Source organism: Dipodomys merriami, unplaced genomic scaffold (genome assembly GCF_024711535.1).
Source record: "Dipodomys merriami isolate MVZ:Mamm:240054 unplaced genomic scaffold, mDipMer1.0.p SCAF_4, whole genome shotgun sequence".
Classification (NCBI taxonomy): domain Eukaryota; kingdom Metazoa; phylum Chordata; class Mammalia; order Rodentia; family Heteromyidae; genus Dipodomys; species Dipodomys merriami.
This window is the reverse complement of record NW_027205603.1, coordinates 4,093,440-4,118,922: the sequence shown is the minus strand read 5'-3', so window position 1 is coordinate 4,118,922 and position 25,483 is coordinate 4,093,440. Positions and strand designations below refer to the sequence as shown.

The following is a 25,483-nucleotide window of genomic DNA, read 5'->3' as shown; positions in this document are numbered from 1 at the left end:
CTGGATCATAGATTCCTTAGAAGCTCAGAGCTTAGAATCCACATCTCCTGTGTCACTGCTGGTTTGCTGTCAGCCAGAAGCCAACTGCTTCTGGAATCCCAGGGCCAGAGATGTTATTAAGCTGAAATTAATACGAAGAGGCGGAGGAGGAAGGCCCAGGCTTTAGGCAGGGATGGATTGTTGATTTCATGATGAAATAAGACAAGCAAAATCTACAAAAGTAGAGCCTATTTTTAAAAATACATTTTACAATATGAACAGTTGGTGGAAACTCCCATTATGACTGCTGGAATGTCAAACACAACAGAACTCTGCATGGTATGTTGTGAGCTAGGTGGGTTACATAGACTTGGGGGGCACAGGTCCCTTGCACAGTGTTATGTCCACCTCGGTGGTCTCCATATACCACAGGCATTGCTGTGAGATTTAGCTCTTTGTTATTGGTGGAAACAGCACTGATCGTAAGCCCCACCCCCCTCTAGCTGGACCCCCAATTGCCAAAATACTATATCTTCACTGGGACATGTTCCATCAAAGTGTGTGTGTGTGTGTGTGTGTGTGTGTGTGTGTGTGTGTGTGTGTGTGTGTGTGTGTGTGTGTGTGTGTGTGTGTGTGTGTGTGTGTGTGTGTGTGTGTGTGTGTGTGTGTGTGTGTGTGTGTGTGTTGGGGTGGGGGAGCAGCAGATAGGTTAGTGCACTCACAGCAGCTACAAATCATACCAACCTTCACTGCACAATTTGTAAGATTGGAGCCCCAAAGAAGTCTATGTCAGGGTGGAGTACGGTAGTGCATGCCTATGGTCTCAGCTACTTTGGAGGTGGAGATCCTGAAGAACATGGTGCTGGGCATAAAAAGGTAGGAAGACCACATTTCAACCAACAAGCCAGGCAAGGTGGTACATATCTGTAAACTCAGTTATGTGGGAGTTGGGCATAGGTAGGTAGATTGCCCTCCAAGGGTGATCTCAGTCAGAAATCTGAAACTATCTAAGAATTAGCTAAAGCAAAATGGGCTGGAGTGTGGCTAAAGTACAGAGTGCCTGCCTAGCAAGCATAAAAGCCCATGATCGATCCCCAGCACTGAATAAAATCTAAGTCTATGTCTCTAGTTTTGTTCATGGATGTGCAGCTTTGATAAAAAGTAAAAAAAAAATCCTGTTGTATAAAGTATTTGTTTGCTGCCTTCTTTCTCACTACTGTGTGGAGCTGTTTTTCTTTACATCTTTATATAGCTGGGATGTTCCTCATAGATAATAATAGATGCTCAGTAAAAATGATGAGAGAGAATAGCACATTTCAGAGAGTTGCCAATAGACTGACAGAAGTGTTCCTTTGGAGATGACATCACATTGTTAGTCAGAGCATAAAACACTGCCAGTCATGTGGACCCAACTCTTTACCTTTTGGCAGAAAGACTTCATGGGTTCTAAGCAGGAAAACTAAAGAAGAATTGGGTGTCCTTGAAAGAGTGGGTTACAAAGAGTAGCCCATTTTCTTTCAAAAACTGTGTGATATATATGATTCTAAGCACATATATGTTATCTTATTTAATCCTCCCAGCCATCTGTGAGATAAGTATGATCATATCCCATCTTAAAGGGACAAAATAGACACAGAGAAGTTAAGAGATGCGCTCAGATTGTCGCACAGTAAGTTCAGACTTGGGTTGCAAACCTAGGCACTCTACCATCTGACTCATGCCACTGAACCTCCCCCATACGAGTTGGGCATCTCTGGTTCTCTCCTAGAGGTAAGATCTTAGCAGTGCCCACAGAATGTCAGGCGCTCTAGTGGGAGGTGAGGATCTTTGCAAACCTAGCCCCGCTCAGCCTTGACCTCAGCTGGTCACCAGTGTGGGTCCAGCTATCCATCATCATCCGCTATGGGGAGTTTGAGCCTTTCCGTGCAGAATTTTTCTCGCTCTTAGAACTCTCAAATGTGTTTTAGAGGCTCTATTCTGTAATTAAAATGAAATATGATGGCATCTATTAGTGACATGTTACTCGAAAATGATTCAATGTGATAGAAATGGATTCTCCATTCACATAAAACTCATAGGTTCCTGATCAATGCCCTGTTTCCTGCAGAGACTCACTCACGGACCTACTATTCTTCCTCCTAACACCAAAGAAGACAAGAGAAAAGGAAAGAAAAAAAGAAAGAAAAGAAAAGAAAGGAGGGAGGAAGGAGGCTGGGAGGGAGGGAGAAAGGAAGGAGAAAAGAAGGAAAAGTTGATTATGTATATAGATTAATAAACTCTGCTGTTACCCAGGAATAAGAATTTCTACAACTACCTCTACAGCCATGTTTTCCCCCCTAAATAATAGCATCTATATGCTGTTAAGAAATCCTAGTCTAAGAATCGTATTCTAGGAATATTTACTTTATGAACACAATGAACTCACTTTTCCATTGACCAGCAGCTCACCTTTCTAGTCCATGCTGGGCATGCACTCGGTAAAGCTCCCAAGTCTAGGGGCGTGAGAGGTACCTCCCATCACTGTCCACATCTGGAAATATATGCAGCCCCAATACATTCTGGGATTCAAATTCTATCTTTACCACAGCCACAGTTTCATTTGATCTGACTAAGTCAAATGATTGAGGAGGCTCACAAAGCAAACCCATGTGTTAAATGGACCACAGTGATTGCAATAGGATACAGGAAAGCATTTGATCAAAGCATGATAGTGACTCAGTGATTTATCTTTTTAGGAAATACGTGTAAAATTTACTTCACTCATTTCTTTCCATTTCTCCCTTTTAGATGATAAGAGCAATGATATAATCATGTCTACATTGTTTGTGCTAGTGCTGGGGCTTGAACTCAGGGCCTTTACCTTTAGCTTTTTCACTAAAGGCTGGTACTCTACCACTTGACCCACACCTCCACTTTTGGCTTTATGGTTGTTAATTGGACATAAGAGTCTCACACACCTTCCTGCCCATCTAGCTGAGAGCCATAGCCTCATATCTCAGTCTTCTGAGTAGCTAGGATTACAGGGTAAACCATTCGCAATTCCTTTTTCTTCTTGTGAAAATGTTCCTTGGTGTTTCTGAGCGAGCACACTCAGAGATTTGGGTTATGAATCTCCATTCTAGATATTTTTATTCCCCCTAAGATTGAAGAATACCTCAGATTCCTTACATTCTTGCTATTTTCATTTCCCTGCCCCGCATGGCATGGCGGTCTTGTTTTTCACTTCTATGGTAGGCTTCAACAATGCAAAGTGGGTGGAGACAGCTGGTTTCTTCTGAAGTTACCACCTCCCTGTCTCCCTTCATCATAGAAAAAAAACAACACACACAAAACCTCCAGCAACGCCTCAGCACCCCCACATGTTCTCAGCTACAATGTATTCCCATCTCTACAAACCCTCTGCATCTCTCTCTCTTTTTCTTCTTCTAACTTTCCATTTATATAATCCTGGAGGCTCCACGTGGGCTTTCCCAGAGCCTCACTCACCAGCAGCAGGTTTTCAACGCCCCCAGACAAGCTGACTCAGCCCCAGGGGCCAGGCCTCACCAGGATCGGGGGAATGCCAGGGGCCTGTACCCCGGGGGCTGCCACCTTCTCCAGACAGATCCACAACCTCCCCTACCCACCACAGTGCCCCCACCCCCCCACCACACACACCGCATCCAGACCTGCCCTGCTGGCAAGCAGCTCCGCCTGAGATGATGCAAAGAATTTTATCTCTCCACCCCACCCCCCTCAGCTCCCTGCCAGGGCCTGCAAGCCTCCCGCATCAGCTTGGCAGCGTCAGGAACCCCTGCGGGCTGCAGTTCTTTGGCTTTACACAGATCTCTGCATCCAGCTCTGGACCCTAGTTCCATTCAAATCTCCAGGGCATCCAGCATGAAGCATCTTCCCGGACCAACCCCACCAGGGAGGCACTGCTCAGGTCCCGATCCTGTCAGCCTTCTGAGCCTCCATTCCTCCACCTTACCTGTCTTATTACTGCTTTATGCACAGGACACTATTGGGATTTGATAACTAGACACACCAGGTGTTTAGAATTGGACTGCAAAAGCAGTCCTTCCTCCTCTTCCTCCTCCTCCCCCCCTCCTCCCCCTCCTCCCCCTCCCCCTCCCCCTCCTCCCCCTCCCCCTCCTCCCCCTCCTCCCCCTCCTTCTCCCCTCCTCCTCCTCCTCCTCCTCCTCCTCCTCCTCCTCCTCCTCCTCCTCCTCCTCCTCCTATTTTGTGCCAGTACTGGGGTTTGAAGGCAGGGCCAGATGCTGTCCTTTAGCTTTTTTTTTGGCTGGTGCTCCACTTGAGCTATTGCTCTTCTTCTGGATTTTTCTCTTTTCTTTAATTTTTGCTGCTTAATTGGAGATAAGTGTCTCAGATTATCCAGCCCTGGCTGGCTTTGAACTGTGATCTCAGCCTCCTGAGTAGCTGGGATTACAAATGTGAGCCACTAAGGTCATCTAGTAATCTTACTTGTTTTGACTGTTAGCACAGATCAGCAAGGGAAGATGCCATTCATCTGTCTTGGAAGGGGGAGCCCAGCTCAGAGGCTAAACAAGTGGCTCAAAGGGCCACAGTTAGTAAGAAATAATGTTCATTTTTTGAAACTCAATGTCAGTCTTTAGTTTCATACTGCCTAGGGTTTTAGATGGCTACAAGATTACAAAGGGTCAACGGAGTTTCCTAATCAACTCACCATTTCCATAAATGGTTAATTAGTCCAGGAAACTACGCAAGACCAAATGCTTTGGTTTGTCAAGCCATTTGGAAAAGACTGGCTAAGTCAAGGAGCAGGCCCTGTCCACAGTGGGCCTTCCAAGACTTTTAACTGGAAGATTTTCCAAGGCTGGGTTCATAGAACCCACAGCCAGTAGTGAATCTTGTCTCCTCAGGTGACTGAATAAACCCATCCCTGCCAGCATCCTACCTGGACATCCAGATTCCAATCAACTCCATCGTACGACGTTCTGAATGAATTTGTACCTATGCAGGATGTTTTGTGTAGAATGTAACATGGCTCCAAAACGTGGCATTATGGCTTGGATATAAAGTCTCTTCTACAAAAGGCTCATGTATTGAAGGCTTAGTTCCCGTAAGTGGTGCTGCTTTGAGAGGTTGTAGGTTCAGGTGCTGCAGTCTAGCTGGAGGAAGAAGGTCAGTGCGGGTAGGTCTTTGAGAGTATGTTCTCCCTTGGCCTCTTCCAGCCCCTTTCTCTCTCTCTCTGCTTCCTTTCTGCCATGAGGTGAGCAGCCTCTGCTGCATGCTCCTACCACCATGATATTCTCTTACCAGAATCAGTGGAGCCAAGGACTATGGACAGAAACATCTGAAACTGTGAACCCAACTAAATCTTTCCTCCTGTGAAACTGCCCTGTGTGGTATTTTACCACAGAGGGCTAATGGCATAAGAAATTCTCATATTGAACACAAAGGGACAGGAAAAAATGAGCTTTGAAGGGTGGTGCACAGATTCTAGCTCATCTTTTTACTGAAGACCTACAACCTTTAATGTAAGGTACAATAGGGGTCATTTAAAACAAGCTGCTCTCTATCAAACAATACATTTGCATTTACCAACCAATCATATCCTAGATAAGATCACATCAGTGATATAGGCGTCACTATATAGGATTTTACATTTGTGTGTGTGCGTGTGTGCGTGCAGATACGTGCTCATGTTGTTACTGGGGTTTGAACTCAGGGCCTTGTGCTTGCACTCGCACTTGAGCTGTGTCTTTAGCTCTTAATAAAGCATCTTAAGATGCAAAGAAGTAAACAAGCCACTTATCCCTGTGTTCTTTCACCCTGTTTTTGGAGTTAATAACTGTAAAAGAATTCTAGGAAACAATAAGGACACACAAATCATTTTAAATTATGGACAGAGGAAAAAGATCCACTCTTTAGTGGCCACCATGCAATTATAGGAATGAGTAGCAGAAGGTATATTATAGAGTTGAACAAAAACAAGTTACAGTGAGCCTTTGTGAACACTGTTTCCTGATTGCCAGTGGAGCTCCAGCTAGGATAAGAATGGGGGAAGAAGAAGGGAAGTAGACGCACGGAGCATTGTTGCTGCCTTTCCTATGATTTTCAGATTGTCCAACTGTGTTCAGGTGCTTTGCCCTACTCCTTACCTCTGTGCCACTGGAAGTCTGTGTCCTTCACAAATCAAGCATGCAGTCTTAGTTGAGAACTGCCAGGAATATGCTGGGAGTGTGTACTGTCAAGCTTGGACTCTTCTGCCACCTATGATGGCAGAATCCAGGTGACATGTGCACCAAAACTTCTGGGTGGCCATTAAGGGCTAGGATTAAGCTGATCGACTATTGATGTATGGTGACTTTGAGAGGGAGAAGGTAAAAGAAACTGAGCACAATGGCTCTCCAACTCCAGTCACTGCCATGATAGTGTCATCTAGCACTGCTAATTCCTACTCTAAGAGTTACGCTCAGACTGCTGAGCATATGTAAATCTTAAATGGCGCCTGAAGAGAATCTGCTTAGGACTGAATTGACAGCCACTGGGGCAGGCGCAGAGGCTACTGGCCCAAGAGCAGGAACTCGGGAGGGCCTGGAGCGTGCAGGCAGGTCTGTGAGGTCCCCTGCATTTTTGCTGTGGTGAGCTTCCTCAAGACATTTGCTTAGCTTCATCATACTCAAAATACCACAAACCCAAGATAGGTCAGAGATGGGGACTCACGCAGTCTGCTACCAGTCGCTAGCAAACTTTCACTGTCTGCCCTCCACAGGCTTGATGCCACGTTCCATTTCTCTTCAACATTTAAATAGACACTTTAAATTCCTGATGGAGAATCTATGAGAAGTACTAGATGTGGGGGACACACACCTAATAACCTGTAATGTAGGCGCTAGAAGAGGATCATGGTTCTAAGCCAATCTATGCAAAAACCAACCAAAACAAAACAACAACAAGAAGAAACAAGTTAGTAAGATCCTAGCTCAAAAACAAGCCTGGCATGGTGATACAGGCCTACCTCCCACTTATGAGAGAGGCAGAGGTAGGCGGATCAAGGCTCAAGACTGGCTAGAGCAAAAGCCTAAGACACTATCTGAAAAATAACTAGAGCAAAAAGGGCCGGTGGCATGGCTCAAGTGGTGGGGCACTTGCTTAGCAAATGGGTGGCCTTGAGTTTAAAACTCCAATACTGCAAAAACAAAAGCCTATGAAATGCCAAATTGGATTAGCAAATTGGAACTCAAAATCAAAATTACACAGAACCACCTCTGCTCCTGCCAAAACAAATACAAATCAAACAACAACCACCAAAAAAACAAAACCAAACAAAAAACAATCTCAACAGTAAAGCAAAGCCAATGTTATTATTATGCTGTTTGCTAATGTACTGATGTTACAGTGAAACTTTAATTAGCCAGGCCTCCACTCCAATTGTTATCCTGGATAACTACAGTTATTTGTTTTGTTTTAAGAGAAAGAAGCAATCAACACTTAAAGTACATCAACTGCTGACTTCTGGTCTATGTCTGCAGTCAGGTTATGACCCCATCCTGGCTCTATCTTCTCTTCTTTAACTGGAAAAGCTTCATTTGCCTGTCAAGTTTCATTTGTAATAGGTGGTTAAAAATCCCAGCTAACTTTCTACATCTCTCTCCTAGCCTTCCCACCCTGCTACGATTTGGGGATGGTGATGTCACCCACAGGCCCATGTGTGAAAACTTGGTGCTATGGGGAAGTGATGGAACCCTCCAGAAGGTAGGGCCCACTGGGTTGGAGGATATTGAGGTATACATCTGAATGTCATTGTGTGGCCCCTGCCCTTTCTTCTTCCTCCTCTTTTGCTCCCTAGCTATGAGGTGAAAAGGTACTGTGCCACATGCTCTCCACTGTAGTTACCTGAGTCCTAAAAGTAACTGGTTGGCTTCACCAGTCAGGACCCACTGTGAGCTAACAAAACCTCTTCTTTTTTTAATCGCCTCAAGTATTTTGTCATAGTGATGGAAAGCTGATTAACATTACCTCCCCCGAGCAGCCATCATCTGCTTCTGCCTCTGGACCCAAAGGGAGGGTATCATTTCTGTTCCAAAAGACTAGCACAGACACAACCATGCTGGTCATGTTAAACAACAAACGAGAAAACTAATGGAAGCGTGATCATTCCTGCATTGTTTAGGTCCAGCTACATTGCTTTGCCATAGTCCATCCTTTCATAATCATATTACCAATTTCCTAAATAAAGATAAAAGAGTTTTAGTATAGCTAAGTGCTAGATAAGGATGCTATTGCATGACAACACATCACAAAACATGTTCAACCACTGCTGAAGTCATGATGTTTCTAGTTAGCATTATGTTTTGCTCATCCTGATATGCAATTAACAAGAGCATTCCAGTTCCCAAGGCTTTGCAGTTGAGTGACAGTGAGATAGTGCCTGTTCCCAGAGGAACCCAGACCTTAGGTCCCATCTCCATGCCTAGCATACATGAGGCCCTGGGTTTGATCCTTTTGGCAGTACTTGGGATTGAACTCAGTCTTGCACTTGTAAAGCAAGTGCTCTACCACTTTAGTTCCCTTTCTTTCTTTCTTTCTTTCTTTCTTTCTTTCTTTTTTTTCTTTCTTTCTTTCTTTCTTTCTTTCTTTCTTTCTTTCTTTCTTTCTTTCTTTCTTTCTTTCTTTTCTTTCTTTCTTTCCTTCCTTCCTTCCTTCCTTCCTCCCTCCTTTCCTTCCTCCCTCCATTTTTTCCTCTCCCCCTCCTTCAATTTCGTGCTAGTCCTGGGGCTTGAACTCAGGGCTTGGGTGCTGTCTCTGAACTTTTCTGCTCAAGACAAATGCTACACCACTTGAGCCACAGATCCACTTGCAGCTTTTTTGGTGGTTAATTGGAGATGAGCAGGCTTTCCTGATCAGGCTGGCTTTGAACTATGATCCTCAGATCTCAGCCACCTAGCTTTTGCTTATTTTTTTTTAAAGCTGGTCATAATCCACTGAACTACCTCACCTATAGCCCAAAACCCACTGGTTAAGCGATACACATGAAAACTGAATTAACTTCTATCTGGTCCCTACTGAGACTGGACCATCAGACACAGCTGCCCTAGACCTCTTGATTCTGCCCAGAAAATGTTGCTAGGTTAACTCATGTTCTAAGACCAGATATTACTAAAACACACCATCACTGCAAAAGAAGAAATGGTTAGAACAAGAAAACTAAGTTATATTTAACTCACATTTTACAAAACAAAATATGCTCTCCACAGCAGATACAAAAAGTGATTTCTCTTAAACGTTCAAGGGAATGATTCAAGCACCAGTGCTCACTATCTAAACATCTCAGCGGGCTGCCCACCACCCACCCACGAGTCTTACAGAACCCTCTGTACTGCTGATTGTCATTTCACAAACTGCCACTCATCCAGAACACATGCCCCATTGGAGTCTCCACAGTGCATGGATCGTTACGGGAAAAAAAGAGAATCTCTCTCCTCTATTTGAGTGTCATCACCCTAGGCACAGAAAATATAGGGCTCTCAAAAGTGTGACCGCCTCTGGGAGCAGGCTCTGCCACAGAAAGGTCTCCATGTAGCCACAGCTTGGTCTTTGCCATTTCCACTTAATGGCTCACGGAAGTCAGATCATTACAGTGATTATAATAAACTCATGCTTATATTCTAAGAGTTGAGGAGCAACTACTGACTCAATTGAGCCAAGCTATACATACATTGAATATTGGCTATGGTAACAAATTTTATACAAATAATGCCGTAGTTTTTAATCTTGGCTTAATGGAATTTTTTTTCATTTGGTGCTGGTGTTGGGCTTGAACTCAAGGGCCTGGGTGCTGTCCCTGAGCTTTTTTGCTCAAATCTAGCCCTCTACCACTTAAGCTACTCTTTTATTTCCAGAATTTTTCTAAAAGGCTATAAAGATTGACTATAACACAGTTTTCACCTGTAGGAAGAGTTAACGAAGATTTGTAATTGGAGAGTGTGTGTGTGTGTGTGTGTGTGTGTGTGTGTGTGTGTGTGTGTATTGCATAGGTTCACACACACAAACACATGCTTCAAAGCTGTTCATAAAACATGGATTTACTATTGACTGGTTTACCATGAAAAGTGAATTAAGTATCGAAACTCAGTTGACACATCTGCAGTGTCTGTACCCTAAATACAGTGAGTTTTCTTTGTGACCACTTTTTATTTCAGGTGCATTCAAAGTACTGGGGCAGCACCTAGACCACGACCACCACATATGTATCATTTCCGGGTGAGTAGTTTGCCCCAGAAGGGCCTTTCCTTAAGCTGACTTAACCCACCAGGAACCAAACTTCAACAATGGCCTTCCTCCATTCATCTGGAGGCCTCTATATCAGATGATTTGAGCCCAGGGATGATACCATATTTTGGGTTATTTTTATTGAGACTGAGGTATTAACTGAAATTGCTACTTGATAAATGACCAATTTCTTCTTTAAGATACTAAACTTCAGGAGGACCTCAGGTAGAAATGACAAAGTTATCTTCCTCATGGTTGAACACTACTGCTTAGAAGGAATCCCATAAGAGCAGGTGGGCTTTCTGTGAAGCAGCTGTGGGACTTGGACATACCACTAACATTCAAAGCCTCAGTTTCTCTGTCTGTAGGATGGGAAGGGAGAGCAATGGAAGTGGAGCAGGAACCCCTTCCCATGCCATACCCTCTTTGATCTGAAACCTGTAAGGCTCCTGGCACTGAGGTGTAGCACTTCATTTGGATCATGTGAGAATGGTTTTCAAGAAATCTTGTCAACAGTCCCCTCCGTCTCCCCCCTTGACCTCAGTGAGATTATTTAAGGTCTGTCACACCTCTGTAGTCCCTTCTGTGGAGATCTGGGGATGCTGATTGCCATGAAGGGCACATACTCCCCACCCATGGAGCAGGGTGCAGCTCCGGCATGGTGGCTGTCCAGCCAGGGCACCCACTCCCTGCCCCGATCTCCCCCAATCATGGGAAGAAAGGCCATACCAGGAAGATCTGGCAAAAACAAAACACCACAGAAGGAAAGGCTTGCACTGCTCCAAGGCCCCCACAACCCTCTCCCTGCCCCTCCACATCTCCTTTTGCCTTCTGTCTGTTAGTCAGCTTTACCCATGTGCAGAATATGGAAGACTGCCTGCTGGATCTCTACATGGATGGGTCTCTGCCAGCCCAGATGGACAGCCCATAGACACAGGGAATATGTTTCTCTTATGTTCAGCCCCTCCAATTTGGGCTTCATCTACCCTGGGAAGAGAGAAGTACAGATTTCCTTTTTAGAAAGGACAAACTGTTTTGATTTATAGGGATTCCTAAAGTGAAATCAGGACGCAGAATGAAGGTCACTGGCAGTGGAGACTGAAGAAAGCATGGCCAGACACGTAAGAAGCCACGCCCCCCTCAGATTGAGCCAGCAAAGAGGACTCCCCGGCCCTCTTCTCTGGAAGAAGTCTGAACTCTGCCGAGGTATATTTATTGCTAGTAGACTGTATCCATTAATCATAATTAATTTATTAATGAAATCCAGGTGCAGGCTTTTTTTTTCTTATTGGTGGGTTGTTTGCAAATCAATTCAGCATTTCAGCAACTAAGCCATCATAAAAAAAGTCACTGAGCACTAAACAATCTAGGTGTAACTAAAACGTGGGAATGTCAAATTTTGAACAGTACTGAATTTTTACTGATACCCCATGAGGGAAAATACTGTGATCTATACATTTGGACATAAAAGAGGAGAGAAAATTAAAAATCGAAGTCCTTCCAATTCTCGTTGTTGGTGGGTTTTACATTACTAATCATTTTTCTCTGAAGTAAAATTTCTCATGAGAATTTCGTGGACATTCTCAGACACGAGCTGAGAACAAAAAAATTCTGAGTCATCCAACGCATCCCTTCCCAGCTGACGCCAAACAACGCTCTGTCTTCTTGTTCAACGTTCATACTGTAAATAAATGTCCTTTCTGTAGAGTAGCTAGTGCCTGCCAAGTTGTTCACATCCCTGGGGGCTTTTTTGTTGTTGTTGTTGGCAATTCTGCTGTATAAAACAGCACCAAAGCACCTCACTGAAGTGCTGGCGAGTATGTCTAAGCTCAGGAAGGCTAGACAAAATCTGTTACCTAGCTTTGCTCAGGTCTGAGTTTATTATAGTGCTGTTGGCCACAAATTCAATGTTAATGAATCAACCACATTCTTAAAAAATGAGATGTCTTTACACAGAGACCTATGCATAAAGCTAGGCTATGTACAGACCCATATAAAGTAAAGGTATGCTAATCTGCGATGACAGACTCCATGAGCATAACTCTGCATTCTTTCTGGGACAATGGCTAATCTAGTGTGTGTGGAGATTTATACACCCAAGAAGTTCAATGGATAAGCTGTTGGAAAAATAACTTCTCCTGCAACAATTATGCATCAAATGTCAACGTAAACTATCACTCCGACATTACATTCTGCAATTTAGGCAGACTTAAAAAACACAAACACCAGGTGCTGGTGGTTCATGCCAGTAATCCTAGCTACTCAGGAGGTTGAAATCTGAGGATCGTGGTTCAAAGCCAGCCTAGGTAGGAAAGTCCATGAGACTCATCTCCAATTAATCACCAGAAAACTGGTGCTGTGGCTCAAGTGGTAGAGCACTCACCTTGAGCTAAAGAGCTCAGGGACAGCACCCAGGCCCAGAGTTCAAGCCCTACAACCACCACCACCAACAACAACAAAAAAAAAACCCACTAAACCCTCAAAAATAAACAAACAAAAAAACTCTATCAAGAGCCAGGTGCTGGTGGCTCATGCCTGTAATCCTAGCTACTTAGGAGGCTGAAATATGAGGATTGGGGTTCTGCAACTCTATTAATTCTAGGATTAAACAATATTCATAAAGCCCTATTTTTTAGAAACACTATCACTGTTTCGGTAAACAGCAGTCATTCCAAGGCTACCCAGCTTTCTGCCAAGTATACTAAGGGACTTGGTAGCCCAATGCTGAACATTTCCTGTAGCAGGCTGCCTTCCACACCAAAGGTCTTGGTGACCTTTCACACTACAGGGTCAGGAAGTAGACACAGCCCACAGGCTTCACTCCAGAGCCTGAGGCACAATCTAAACTCCTGGTCAGAGGGTCAGACTGCTTGATAGAGAGCAGAGTGAATGCTTGTAGCCAAGGCCTTTCACTTGACTTGATTTTACAAAATGTCTTTGCACTCTCAAAGCATCAATACTGCCAAAACAACAACAACAAAATCAACCCAACTTGCTTTTTTCTTTTTACATGGTACTGGGGATTGAACTCAGGGCCTCATACTTGTTAAGCAGGTACTCTGCCACTTAAGCCATATCCCCTATCCTTTTGTCCTTAATTTGCTTTCCAGTTAGGTTCTCCCATGTTTTGCCCAGTTGGCCTTGAATCATGATCATCCTCAACCACTTCCTCCTAAATTGCAGTGTTTACGGGAGTGGACACCCATTTCCTATTCTTAGTCTTGGTTTGTTTACATTTAGCAATCATGTGATCAGGAAGTGTAAAGGAAACAAGTGCACCTGGCTCCCTAGGGATTCTCAAATGAGAGGCTGGCTAGATCTGGTGCAGAAGACTCAGAGATTTGCCGACAACAGGGCTAAGCATTTCTAATCTGGAAAACTTTGTGAAAGCTGATGTAATTCCACAAGTGGGAAATTGCGCATCTGAGCTCACACAGCAGGCTGCTGTCAAAACACAAGGCGCTTACTTTACCTTCAGCCTATGTGTACAAGCTGCATATGAAACACGAAGAATTTTAGGTTTAGATTTGGCATCCATCTATTCCCCCCCCCCGCCCCCGCCCCATGGATATCTCATTATGTAAATGCAAATACTTCAAAATTTAAAAAGAACACTGAAATCTGAAACACTTCTGGGCCCAGGTATTTCATAGACAATATACTGAACCTGCACTGAACTCAGATTTGTGTGTCTGGAGGAGTGCAAACCTCTTGAGCCACGCCTCCAACCTTTTTTTTTAAAAAAAAAATTTTTCAGTTATTTTTCAGGTAAGATCTCAGTGTTTTTGCCTGGGACCAGCCTTCTACCAATGTCTTCCCCAAAATAGGTAGGATCACAGATGCCTGCCACCAGGCTCAGTGTATCTGTTAAGATGGAGGTCTCACTCATTTTTTTTCATCCAGCCCAGCCTCAAACCACAATCCTCCCACTCTGCACTAAGAAAAACGGGGATTAGAGGCATGATCCAACATACACAGCTTTAACTCAAATACGATTCCACAATTTCTTCTAAATTCTGGGTGAATCACTGTCTTACAAGTACAATGTGCTTAAGCCTATATCTTACACTGCCTCTAAGGCAGACTGGTGTTTTAAAGTAAGTTCTACTGAATTTAGTATCATTTTATTTCTAAGTTCAATGAAAAGTAACATTAATGTGACAGCAAATACACTGTTCAGCTGTGAACTCTGAGATCTACTCTGAAAAGATCCAGACAGATAGATATCCTAGAATATTAAGAGTGCCAAGATGGTGACGTTTCTTACTCTGAACTAGATGCGTTTATATAGAAATGACTCATCTTCCCGAGATAATTCGTTCAAAAGTCCTATTTTTCCCATGAAAGGAAGGATTGACTTGTCTATTGAGTAGAAAATTCTTTGTTTCCAAACACAATGAAGAAGAACCTCAAGAATTAGAAGTAGAATTCAGTCGATGACAGCTTTCAGAGAACATTTACACCCATTAAGACAATTACCATGCAACAGGAATATGGCTATAGAACTCAAGTAGATAGATTGTAAGGCACTAGGATCCTAAGAAAAAATTTCAGGCAGCAATTTCAAAAAATGACTACGGAGTAATCCAGGAAACACTCAAGCTCCACATAATTCTTCTCAGTCATTTCCCAAAAGAGAAAATCACCTTTAAACTAAGTACAAAGCTACATGGATTATATCACGAATGAATGGCTGAATTTTGGAGGCAGACAGAACTTGTTAGGGGTAAACTCAACGTGGTCATAAGGAGCAGGTAGGAGCTACAGGAAGCACCTTCAGGTGGTCGACCAACAGTTGCTTTAGAAAGTCAACACACTGCAAAGTACCTAACTCACTGAGCTCTATGATCTGATATAAAATACTACTTCCCATAATTAGGTCCTGAGGGATGGATCAAGTGGTAGAGTGCTTTCTTAACGAGTGCGAAGCCCTGTATCACAAAAAAGTGATGATGATGATGATGATGATGATGATGATGATGATGATGATGATGAAGAAGAAGAAGAATGATGTTAGGCATAATCTCACTTTAGTATTATCCATGGCTGCGGGCTAGTGAGAACAAAGCAGGAAACAGCCCTGGGATGGGCTGAAGCTAAAGCTGTGAAAGGCAGGCCTATTGGATAGAAGCTGAGGAAGCAGCACCATAGCTCCACTGAAATGTTCAAGACCTAACTTTAACTTCTTGGGTTGGGTGGCAAAAGGGACTCTGCAGAAGTGGTTTTCATTAGGCTCTTGAGATGGAGATTCACCTGGGTTATTCCACTGGGTCTATTATAACCACAGAGTTCCTTCAAAGACTCAGCAAGGAGCACAGAAAGAACCAATAAGATCTAGTAAGAAGATTTATCATCAGTATTTTACTATTATTTTGAGACAGAGTCTTATGTAGCCCAGCTTAGCCTGGAAATTGCAATAGAGCCCAAGCTGGCCTTATACTTGAGATCCTCCTACCTCCAGCCTCCTAGGTGTTGGGATTATAGGCTTGCTGTAACATGCTCTTTGGAGATTTAGAAAACTGGTTCACATAATGGGGAGACTGAATAGTCCCTGGCCCGTAAGGCCCACAAGCTGGAAACAGAGACAAGAATTCATGTGCCATCATGAATATGAGATCAACAGAAGAGGATGGAATCCATGCTACAGCTTTGAGGCTAAATTCCTACTTTGGGAGACTTGGTGAAGTTCACCCACATAATGGAGGCTCATGTGCTTTACTCTAATTCTACTGCCTTCAAGGCTAGTGATACCTGAAATACACCTTCATGCTAGTTTTTAATCTAGTGTTTGACTGAACCATTGGGCCCAAAGACAAGTCAAATGGTCACAAAATTCACTGGCCTCCCCCTCTCTCCCTCAGCTCTGGAGAAAAGATTGTTTGTTCTTCACTGCTCATTTCCAGAGCCTTCCATGGCAGAAGATGCTCAATCTACATATATTAAGAAAGCCTCTGAATTCTTCTGGAGAATGCATGTTACTCACCTTTGTCTATCTTCGTATTTAAGTGGCTTTTACTTTGCTTATTGATTTGAAAGACCACCTTGATTCATACAAAAATGAATATGGCCAATGTCATGTCAACAGTTTTCCTTTTCCCTTCTGTTTGCTTGGCCCAGAAGTTTTTATGTTTTCTTTGCATAATGTCAAATGTATCAACATTATGTTTCTGAGTTTATATCATGCTTACATCTGTGAATATTATTAATATCTGTGAATATTATTATGACCATTGGTATTTTAATCTCTATTTTACAGTGATATGTTAGGTATATGTAGAATTTATTTTATAGGAGAAAGTAGCAGAGATTTATTTTTCACTAATTTAATAGCACTATTTATTAAATAATCTGCCTTTCCCTCTGGCCTGAAATGTTTTCTGTCTCTGTTGCTGTCATTGTTTCTCTTTTTTTGAGACATGTCTTGCTATTTAGTTCAGACTGCCCTGGGGCCTGAAATCCTTCAGCCTCAAGCTCCTGAGCACCAAGATTATAAGCATATGCCACCACACACAGCTTTTTATAAACTTTCCAATCAAATGGTAAACCTCAGATTACAGTGAACCATGAAAGTGATCTCATCACATATGAATTTCAGTTCTTCCCTAATAACAAACTACATTTAAAGGCATTAAAAATTATTCAAAGCAATTCTTCATATCTACTCTTGTAAAAAAGTTACAAAAACACCATTTTATATTTGTTTTTAGCTCTTTAAAAATACTTAAAATTTTAGAGGAGGGATGAAAAAAGATCACCAACTCTTTACATGAAGCAGGATGTCACCCTATCAAAAGAGAAATGGGTTATAAAGGGTATAGTTTGCTTAGAGGGTGTAAGTATGCTTCACCAGTTTGTAGAGGCTAAGCTTTGTCTGAGAGGGGCAGGGTAGGTGGAGGAAGAACTGGTTGCTAGGGAAACAGACTGAGGCAACACACTGGGTTACCCCATAGGTCACCACAGTGCCTATAATCTCTCTTCTTTCATTACCTTCCAAATCATAGGAAGCAAGAACACAAGGGAATACCCCACTCTCCCCCTTCTAAGCTACTGAGAAGGGATACAATGATTCTCTTCTTGAAGCATAAACAGCCTTTTAAGAAACAAGAAAGAGACCAGGTGCAGGTGGCTCATGCCTATAATCCTAGCTTCTTAGGAGGCTGAGGTCTGAGGGTTGCAGTTCAAAGCCAGCCTGGGCAGAAAAGTCTGTGAGACATCTCCAGAGAACCACCAGAAAACCAGAAGTGGTGCTGTGGCTCAGAGCACTAGCATTGAGCAAAAAGAGCTCAGGGATAGCACCCAGGCCCTGAGTTCAAGCCCCATGACTGACAAAAACAAAAACAACAGGAAAGACTCGAACTCACTCAGAGATTTAATCTCAGTCTTAACATGTAGATTAGAAATCTGTGCATACCCACCATTAATTAGCTGTCTTTATGACGATTCTCAAGGTGTTTTAACCAGAGACAGTTTGGAGCTTCTGGGGATATTGTGAAGAAAAAAAAAAGAATGAGTTGTTACCGCCCCCCAAAATTCATCAGTGGGAAAGAAAACTCCTATGGTGCAGCCTGTAGTGTCTGTTAAGTAGTGGATGTTCGACTGAGAATGTGGCTTGGTGGTAGAGTGCTTGCCTAGCATGCATGAAGCCCTGGGTTCGATTTCTCAGTATCACATACACAGAAAAAGCCAGGAGCGGTGCTGTGGCTCATGTGGTAGAGTGCTAGCCTTGAGCAAAAGAAGCTCAGGGACAGTGCCCAGGCCCTGAGATCAAGGCCCAGGACTGGCAAAAAAAAAATAGTAGCTGCTAAGATCCATCTCCCAATACTTACCTCCAGAACTGGAAGAAGGGACCTTCTCTCTAGACCAGTGGCAAACAAGCTGTGCTCCTCAAATGGCTCCTCAGATCTCAGCTTCCTGAGTTGTTAGGATTATAGTCATGAGCCATCAGTGCCCACTAACTGCATATCACCCTTTACTATTTGAATTTAATTTGTTTTTAAAAATCATATTAGGGTTGGGAAGGTGGCTCAGTGGTAGAGCGCTTGCCTTGCATGCATGAGGCCCTGGGTTCAATTCCTCAGCACCACATAAGCAAAAAGAAAAAAGGCGGAAGTGGTGCTGTTACTCAAGTGGTAGAGCGCTAGCCTTGAGCTGAAGAGCTGAGGGACAGCGCCCAGGCCCAGAGTTCAGGCCCCACGACCGGACCCCCCCCCCAAAAAAAAAGAAAAAAAAGAAAAATCATATTAAAAGTTTAAAGAAGCTCTCCCTCCTGCTCAGCCACAAGGCTCCCTTGGCTTCATTGTAAAAATCACTTCCTGTCCTGGTATGGCACCTACAATTTTCTTTTTAGGCTCTCCTTAGCTGAAGCTGGACATGGTCACATGCGGTCTATTTCATTTCATGATTGGATTTTCATGAGTAGCATCAATGAATTAGGATTTAATAGCAATCCATGACCGTCCATCATCCTTTCTATATTAGAAGCAAAATTAGAGGCTCATCGCCTCGCAGCTCCACAGTGCTCTGCTAAAGTCATAGTGTGAATTCCACAGTATCTTTACTACAAAGGCGAAGCTAGTGGGGAGCAGATGCAAACAGTTCTGGCAAATGATTTGGGGGTGGGGGCATGGCACAGTTGGTACTGTGTTAAAAGGCACTTTGTCAAAACATACTGTGCAATTTTTTTTTTCCTGAGCCCTGAATCAATAAATCCAAGAGAATGGCTCATCTTCAATCAACGTAAATTGCTCGGTGAGATAATTAAAGACCCAAGTCATTAAGAGCTCAGTATGAAGGCTGATATTAAAAATGAATCTGTTCAGAAAATGCACCCCATCAGGTTTCTTCCTATTTCGGAGATGACACTTCACACCAACGGAGCAAGCGCTCTCTCCCATCACATCTTCACAGAGGAAGATTTACCTTCTCATTATGCCAGCAGATGATTTCTTGTTGTTCACAGAAATAATGGATTCTCACGATTGTAGGAATTACTGGCAGAAGCAGAAATAATGACAGTTGGGGGTTGGTACTGGACACACGGAGTGCTATAAGAAACCAGGGGCTCCATCATCAGAGAGGTGACTTTGACAATGAAGCCAGCAAGCCTTGGGGATGAGCAGGAGGGAGGGTGTCATTAAAAAAAGAAATTCAAATAGTACAGACTGGTATTTAGTTAAAAAATAATAAAAGGTAGGTACTGGTGGCTCACATCTGTAATCCTAACTACTTAGGAGGCTGAGATCTAAACATCACCGCTTAAAGCTAGCCAGGGCAGGCAAGCCCATGAGATTCTTATTTCCAATGAGCCACCAAAAGCCTGAAGTGGAGCTATGGCTCAAGTGGTAGAACACTAGCCTAGAGGGCAGTATCCAGGCCCTAAGTTCAAGCCCCAGGCCCGGCAAACACACACAAAAAACTGATTCCCCACTCTAAACAACCAGTCTTTCCTCTAAGAGTCAACCCATAAAGTTCTCTGCACTTCCATATACCTCCTGAAAAATAAGGGGCTCTGTGGTCATACAGCTTTGTTTGGACACAGAAGTTAAGAGTACACTCCACACAAGGTCAAGCTAGGGACTTAGTCCTTAGCATCATTTCTTTAATATCAGCCCAGGTCAGCATGTCATTTAGCCACACTAGCTGAGAATGAGGTGAGGTGGGGGTTTTCTGTTTTTGTTTTGGCCAGTTGTGGGGCCTGGGCACTGTCTCTCAGCTCTTCAGCTCAAGGCTAGTGCTCTACCTCTTGAGTCACAGTGCCATTTTTGGCTTTTTCTGCTTATGTGGTGCTGAGGAATTGAACCCAGGGCCTCATGCATGCAAGGCAAGCACCCTACCACACAGCCACCTTCCCAGCCTCATGAGGTGAGTTTTAATATGCTAATATAGTAATTTCCAGATAGGCTAAGGAACCAGAAGCAAACTATGTCTATAGAGCTCCTCCATTCCATTGCACAGTTGTACCTCAAGGCTCAAGCTACTGCTGTCAGGGGTCAAATCCAGAAAATTCAATCTTCAGTGAATGCATCAGGCAACAGAGGGATGTCTGAAGGGAGAAGATAAGGGAACAAAAGATTCATTTGAAAGGTCAGTCATTGGTGGCTCCTGCCTTTCTTCCTACTCAGGAGACTGAGATCTGAGGATTATGGTTTGAAGCCAACCCAGGCAGAAAAATCCATGAGACTCTTATCTCTAGTAAACCACCAAAAAGCCAGAAGTAGACCTATGGCTCAAATAGTAGAGTACTAGCATTCAATGAAGAAATCAAGCAAGAGCAAGAAGCCCCGAGTTCAAGCCCCAGTACTAGCAGACATACAGAAAAGACTGACTTGAAAGGTATGGCAGGAAAGGCAGAGTGTCCTGTAACCCTCCTCATCTCCCACAGGACTTCCTCCTACAGCCCAAACTTCCCATTAATGCCCCACTGCTCTTCTAAAAGCCTGAGCAAATCTGTCTTGGAGTATTTGCCAATACTTCATTTTCCACAGCTCCATTTCCACTCAAAAATACCATCTGCTGCCTCTATCAAGTCAAATGATCAAGAACCGGGAAGACTGATGAATTACCACTGTGAGACCTGGGGTGCCTATTCTGAATAAAAATGTGTATAGCTCAGCTGGGCACCAGTGGCTCATGCCTGTAATTGTAGCTACTCAGGAGGCTGAGATCTGAGGATCACAGTTTGAAGCCAGTGGGGGCAGGAAAAGTCCATAAGACTCTTATCTACTTAGAAAAAGCCAGAAGTGGTGCTGTGGTAGAGTGCTAGCCTTGAACAAAAGAAGCTCAGGGACAGTGCCCAGGCCCTGAGTTCAAGCCCTAGGACCAGCAAAAAAAAAAAAAAAAAAAAGTGTATAATTAGTGACTAAAGAGCCACTCCTGGAGACAGATGATGAAACACTCAAGCTCTTTACAAGAGATTTCCCACCAGTGAAATACCAGTGATTATTGAGTCCTGGAGGCTCTTCCAAAGGTAAGACAGGCAGTTACTTGGCCCTGAGTCTTTGAAGATGCTGACACTCAAGCATTTCTAGGGTCCCCACATAGCTTCAACACATGAAGTTCTAGAATTTGGAGGTGGAAGCACTATTACATAACCATTCCAGGGCAAGGCTTGGTTGCTACAGAGCCCTGGGACAACTATTTGGGATGACCAGCAATGGGATGAGAAAGGGTCTGTCCCGAACTGTGATCCTCTCAATCTCTGCCTCGAGATCTTTCGCTGTTTTGAACGTATGAATTTTAAGTTTCATGTAAATTCATACATTTCTATCTGCCTCAAGAGGCTACCAGGGTTCCCGTGCGATTTCTTCTTTGACCCACTAGATGTTTAAGAGTGGGTTTGGGGTGGGGGTGGGGTAGCTGAGATTACAGGCATCCTGAGGCATCTCTTTGTACCAGCCCTTCTCCCAGGAGCACAGCCCACTTCACCTCTAACACATCCATCCAGCTAGTTCTTGGTCAACCTCTATTTACGGGTGTCTCCCCTCAGAGTACCCTGGAAGTCATGGATTATAATGTCCACCAAGAAAGTTACTAAGGAGGATTGACTGTGCCTTGCATCCCCATCCGCCCGTCCCCCGTCCCCCCTACCACCCCACTATCCACCTAATACTGATCAGAAACCACAGGGCCACCAGGCTCTTAGTTAGCATCTGTGGCTGGTGAAGATAAAAGTCTGGGTGATTAATATGTAAATATATTAGAGTGTTATAATTCAGAAACACTACTCCTTCATTATTGTGCTTGATATTTACACGGGGCTTTCTGTTACAAGTAATCATTTGTATTCTAATTAAAAATGGTTTTGAGTGTGCAGGGCATAAGCTGCGAGCACAAATCCCCATGGAAGCTAGCAAAGGCCACCTCCCCCACAGTGGGCACCAGCCAAACAGCTTTGTGCCCAGGACAACAGAGCAGACACTGCATTTTTCTCTTGGAAGCAGCCTATATTTTCAGGTCTTAGGCTATTCGGGGACAGATGAATGTTCTTTAAAGAACATGTGTTTAATTTTTAGTTCTTCAAGCTCAGCAGGCTGTGCGTATTTGAATGTCATCATGGCCCGAAGAAACATTCATATCCTCTCTGTAGTAAGCCCCATGCAACACATCACAAAACTGGAAAGAAAAATGTGTGCATGCCTTTATTGAAAAAAATTGATTTAGGAAATAAAAAATTGTTGTGGATGGAAGGCAATAGTTCCAGTGAATTCCTGTGAGAGTATTGGGTAAACTTCCCTTTTCTGTTTTTAAAATATTTTTGGAAGTATAATAAAGCTTTTCAGGCAAAGTGAGTTACTCACAGGAATAGAACCTTTTCATCCTAGAAAAATGTAGATGGTCAAGCGTCAGCTGGTTTCTCGCTGGATTGAACACATGACGCAACCTCTCTGATCAGGTTCTTCATGGAAGAGATAATAATGGGATACACAAGCTCTTAAGTTCTTTGGAATGGTTCAGTGAGAAAAGAGATTATGTGTGAATCATTATTCCTTTTCTATGTGATCATATTAATGGAACAAATAAGTGCCTCTCACAGGTAAGCACTGTAGCGGACAGCGGGACAGAGGTGCCTCTGCTGTGTTAAGAGCCAGGGAGAGAAATAAAGCTTGGGAGGGCCTGGGCCAGTGGGGGCTGGCTGCCATCTTACACGGGGTGGGGGTGGGGGAGGGAGCTGGGAGACTAAGTCCATGGAAAGGTGGCATGTGGCAGAAATCCCTATTCCCTGCTTGCCATGAGAGATGAGCTGATGCTGGGGCAGTAGGGTAGGCAGAGACAAGAAGAGGGAAAAGGCTCCAACATGGTGCAAGCTTGGATTGCCTGAGATGGAGCTGGTCTCATTTTAGTCCTGGAGGCCTCTGGAGGTAATGTTTAACGGCCATGTGAGCAGCAGTGTTAGGTACTGGCAGTTTTCAATGAAGGAGAGCCAAGATCTGAATAACTCAATGGCAGAGAGCAGCCAGGGTTGCAGGTCTGAAAGAAGATGACAGGTTTTCTCTAAGATGGTCCCTGAGGCTGGTGGGTGTATGTGAGACGTGGTTGGATTCTCTGTGTATGATGACCCCTGGGATTGCTGGTGGGGTACTGGGGGTGGGTGGGGATTGTTATATGTTAGCAAGGAGGATGAGTGAGGGCTGACCCCAGGTTTTTAGCTTAAGCAACTGGTAGTAGGGAGTTGCTGCAAAGATGAGATAGTCATCAGGAAAGGCAGATGTTGTGGAAACTTCTAGATTATTCTGGAGCTGATAAGGGGAGTGGTGTTTGTTGTATAACCACATGGACTCGCAGAATGGCCAGTTGTATATTTATTCTAGGCTGGAGATAAGATCCGGGAAGTATACACTTAATGAATATTTGAGAGAATTCAATACCAATATCATCTATTTTTATATAAGAAATTATTTCTAATACATCCTTTGAACAGTGTTAGCTTGGTTTATTAATTTGTTTGGTCCAGGCTGCGGCAGATAAGAAGGTAGAAAAGGTAAGGGAGGAGGGGTCCCTTACTGTTTCCAAAGACACAGACTGATTTCCATGAGCAAAGTCAGATGAGAAACAAAACTAGAAACAAACTGACTTCGTCTGTCATTTGTCTCAAAGTCAGATTGACCTACTATCTAAAGAACAATGTTTGAATTAAATATCATTTTCTCAGAAAGGACATTTGTCCAAAACCCCAAATAAAATTTAAATATAGACGCTATCAATAATCAAGTCTTTTCGTGCAACACCACAGGGACAAATGCACTACAATACTCCAAATCAAAACAGCAATTAGAAAAATAATATAACTCGGGAACAGAGCATCCTTGACTATATCTGAGCTTCAGCGCTCAGATGATGTAGCCTAGGAAACCAAAATCCCGCACAAATACTGTGAAATACAGTCCTCTAAAATGCTGTGTTCAAAAGCCACCTGCATGCTTAGATATCGAGGACTTTCTAAGCTCTTCACAAACAAAGCAAATACAAATAAGTAAACAAACCCCAAAGGAACACAATAAAACCACTTTCCATTCATCCACACCTAAAACCCAAACAAACAAAACTAGAAAACACACGGAATCTCAGGAGCAAAAACTGCTCAGCTTTATTAAACCAAAACTTGAACACGGCAACAAAAGTAAGTACTTGTAAAAAGTAATAAAAACAAAGACTTCAAAGTTAGAACCTTCTATGCTGAAAATGATAGGATCAAAAAAAAAAAAAAAAAGTAAAAGAAGCTAGGCACTGGTGGCTCACACCTGTAATACTAACTACTCAGGAGGCTGAGATCTGAGGATCTCAGTTCAAAGCCAGCCCGGGCAGGAAAGTCTGTGAGACTCTAACCACCAGAAAACTGGAAGTGGCACTGTGGCTCAAGTGGAGGAGTGCTTTCCTTTAGCTGAAAAGCTAAAGGAAAAGCATTCAGGGTCAGAGTTCAAGCCCTGTGACTCTCTCTCTCTCTCTCTCTCTCTCTCTTTCTCTCTCTCTCTCTCTCACACACACACACACACACACACACACACACACACACACACACGTAAAAGAGATATAAAAGACTGAGAAAATATTTGTAAATCATGTATCTGGTAAAAGCTCTGTATATAGAGTAGATGGAAGAAATTTTACAACAGAATAATAAAAGGCAAATGACTCAAGCTAAAAATTTAGTATTTCTCCAGAGACGATACCCAAGCAGCCAATAAGCAATAAGCAATGATAAAAATACCCATAAAAAAGCAGCCAGTGGAACTGAACACCTTCTCTTTGCCATAGTGCACTCACATTTGCACACATACCACATATTCCTGGCCCTCTTAGGTCAAGACTGTTATAACCCCTCATTGTAGAAACTGCTACTCAGAGAACCCAGTCACTTTGCCTGACTTCTCTCACCTAGGAAGAAGCAGAGCTGAGATTTCCATGTCCACACTAACCTCAAGTTGATGAATATACAGAAGCTAGCTTTGGATTCCAGTATCAGTACATTTTGTATCATCGACAAATGAGTTCATAATTAAATACACAGTTGGCATTTGGCAGGGAGTTTGCTTGTCACCAAAATGTCCTATTCTTTTTATTAGACAATCATACTTGACAAAGTGTCACCTGTATCTTTAAAGGCCACATGGTTGACAAACATGGTCCCATGAGCCTCCAGGGAGGATGCCCAAATCTGATGAGGTTTATTGCTTGCTGGGATAAAAAAAAATCAGAAATATGGGCTGGGAAGTTGGCTTAGTGGTAGAGTGCTTGCCTTGCATGCATGAGGCCCTGGGTTCGATTCCTC

At 43.3% G+C, this 25,483-nt stretch overlaps 1 protein-coding gene and 1 long non-coding RNA gene across 6 annotated transcripts in view; both read right to left on the bottom strand.

Annotated features, from left to right (window-relative positions):
- Camk1d (calcium/calmodulin dependent protein kinase ID) overlaps nucleotides 1–25,483 on the bottom strand; it is a 322,858-nt gene that overhangs the window by 84,243 nt on the left and 213,132 nt on the right. The window lies entirely within an intron of this gene.
- Nucleotides 17,628–21,238, bottom strand: LOC138805578 (uncharacterized). Of its 2 annotated transcripts, none has more exons than XR_011365589.1 (5): nucleotides 21,151–21,238; nucleotides 20,179–20,260; nucleotides 19,138–19,322; nucleotides 18,045–18,129; nucleotides 17,628–17,695 (listed from the first exon to the last, which is right to left on the bottom strand). It is a non-coding gene; the product is annotated as an uncharacterized lncRNA (long non-coding RNA). The 2 variants fall into 2 exon arrangements; XR_011365590.1 differs by having other exon boundaries at nucleotides 19,138–19,208.